Source organism: Panicum hallii, chromosome 7 (genome assembly GCF_002211085.1).
Source record: "Panicum hallii strain FIL2 chromosome 7, PHallii_v3.1, whole genome shotgun sequence".
Lineage (NCBI taxonomy): Eukaryota > Viridiplantae > Streptophyta > Magnoliopsida > Poales > Poaceae > Panicum > Panicum hallii.
Genome location: NC_038048.1, coordinates 19,231,071 through 19,233,800, shown reverse-complemented (window position 1 = coordinate 19,233,800; position 2,730 = coordinate 19,231,071). Strand labels below are relative to the sequence as shown.

At 47.1% G+C, this 2,730-nt stretch overlaps 1 long non-coding RNA gene across 1 annotated transcript; it reads left to right on the top strand.

Annotated features, from left to right (window-relative positions):
• The first annotated feature begins 206 nt into the window (after positions 1-206).
• On the top strand, positions 207-2,502 carry LOC112901485. The gene is made up of 3 exons (XR_003230307.1): positions 207-1,170; positions 1,531-1,840; positions 2,092-2,502. It is a non-coding gene; the product is annotated as an uncharacterized LOC112901485 (long non-coding RNA).
• Positions 2,503-2,730: the final 228 nt, after the last annotated feature.

The window sequence follows — 2,730 nt, the reverse complement described above, 5'->3', positions numbered from 1 at the left end:
AAAATTTGGTGTAACCTTCTCCCACCCCACCTTCATCATTCTGCCAGAAGAAATTCACCGTCGGACTATTTTCCTGTCGCCCCCCTATACTCATTGGCTCCGCTCCCCGCACCGCACGCCGCAGCCCCTCCCATCATTGAAACCGCATCCTCTACCCTCCGCTCCCCTCCTGATCCCATATGCTCTCCTCTCCCGCTCATCGCGACTACCCGCCCCACTATGCTGCGCCACGCCACTCCGACTCCTACGTCGCTAGCTCGGCACCACCCTCCGCCGCGACGCTGGGTCTCTGCCTCCTGCGCAGATTCTCTCCGTCCCGTCGGCCTCCTCCTCTCCAACTCCTCCGCCGCCGCGCCGCCGGGGCACGAGCCGCTCATGCGCTCGGCACCCCCTCCGCCGCCGCCTCCATGCACACACTGTGTCCGAAGCAACGCGCGGACCTCTCCACTGCGACGCCTCAAGTCCATGTCGCCATCCTCACAGAGCCGAGAAGGCCACCTTGCCGCCGCCACCAAGTCCAGAGCAGCACGCGACGCTCGGTCCACCACCTCCATGCGTGTTGTGTCCGAAATGACGCGTGTACCTCCTCGCTGCGACGACTCGGGTTGACGTCGTCGTGCCCCACCGAGAGGCCGCCTCCACGCAGCCGTCCCTACCACGTCCGGATCACCCCTCGTGCCCGGCGTCGCGAACTCACATGCCCGCTCCTCCCCTGCCAGTTCACGGATGATTCGGGGTCAGAGCGAAGCCTCTCCTTGATTCCTGAGCACGGGCGTCTCCGGCCTCACCCGGCCTCCCCGCTGCGCGTGGCCACTGCTGGCCTCGCTGGCACCGGGGCACGTGGCCGCCTCCGGCCTCCCCTGCGGGGTGCAGGCGCCTCCCCCGACTGCTCGCCTTCGATTCAGAAGTTGTTCATAGCACAACATTGGCAGCTAATGCAACCAGTTCACCATATGTGATGATCTGATGCTGTCTGTTCCTGTGCGAGGCGTAATTTTTCCCAGCAACAGAAGCACAGTAGCACGAAAGATCCTGTGCGAGGCCAGATGCGCTAGGCAGCAGCAGTGTGCTCTTTTGTTGTGGATATGCTTGCGGAAAAGGAGAGAAAGGAGCAGATAGAGGGATTTGCCAAAGGAGTTCGCTAATGAAATCAGTGTAATCATCATACAGGTATTGACTCCTACTTGAGACTGTCAATTCATTACAATAGTATTGCTCTACTTTTTTTAAATTACTTCTTTAATATCATGGTGCATGTTACTTACTATTTAAAATTACTTCTTTGAAAAAAATAATATCAAGCCACGATAAAGACAAATATACTAAGTTTTAGTGTTACTTCTTTAGATATGAAAGTACTATTTGGAAACTATGCACTATATTTCTACTTACCAACAATTAAAAATACTTTTGGCTAATAAGGATACAAACACTGCTGTCAAGTCATTGTTCTTTGTATATGGTTTGCTCTGATTAATTTTACATGATAACATCTGACATGTAAGTTTATGTTTTTGCTACTGCGTGCAGACTGTAGACCCGTTTCAGTTCCTTTTTACAAGGCTAAATTGCGCACATTGTTTAGCAATGGTCGGCACAAAATAATTTGTGGGCGGTGGTGGCCGATTGGTCCAGCGAGGCAAATATCTAATAAACACTTATAACACTTGGTGAAAGGTTGACTGATGCATCTGGTTTCTGTTTCAAAATATTTTATTTGTAGCAGTCTGAGTTTTTGTTTCTAATGGCTTGTAGGTAACTCTGCTCAGTTTCTGTTGGCTAGAAGGTTGCAGGGATAGATGCGTGCTATAGTTGAAAACAGAAACAGTTATCGAATAAGGTCAGGACGTCACATTGAGTCAGCTGGAATTGTAGTGTTATTGTGAAATATTTCTTTATGTCTGAAAATTGCTTTTCGTTGCCCTGTGTTGAGCTTATCATTGTTAGCAACTTATCATGTGTTTCATTCAGGAAGGCAGCCTTTCCTACGGAAGGTGCAATCCACTTAAAACATGTTTACAGTCTGGAGATTTTTTATTTTTTTTCCTGTAAACCCTTCTCCTGAGTTTACTTGTGTTAATGGTATTGCAGGTGAAAAAAAGGTTTTGAGTATGATATTTGGTGCACAGGTGCTGATGGAATTGCATGGGAGAGCTTCAGACCTCCATTAAGAGAAACACCGTGGCTATATTTTTTTCTAAAGGACACCATGACTATATTGCTAGGCTGCTTGATGCTGATGCCAGCAATTGTTTGGTTTGCTTTATTTCTGCAGATAAGCTAAAATTTTAGTGAACCATTGCAGTTGGTCTATACTTTGTTGTGGGTGTCCCTGTAGTTGAAGAGTTTCATATATATGTTAGATTTCTAGAACCTCTTAGAAGAAAAGAATTATACATGGTAATTCTTAAATATAAATAACCTTATATGTATACGCTGCCATCTAAATTATACATGAAACTCTGTTGTTGAAGCACCGAGTCTTGATGCTAAGGGTACCATGGCCGGCGCAGATCCTGGTGAGTGCATAGCTTCAGTACTGATTGAATTAAACTCATACTAAATGTGTTTTTTTATTTAGATCATGGATTATGTTATTCTTGGGGATTTAATTTTGCGACATCATTTCATGCTTGTAGGCACAGTGTTTGAGCACATGCTGCGTGTATTTTGATTTTGGCATAAAAGTGCTAAGCTAATTATTGTGGTTAGTTGGTTCACTGTGTGGGA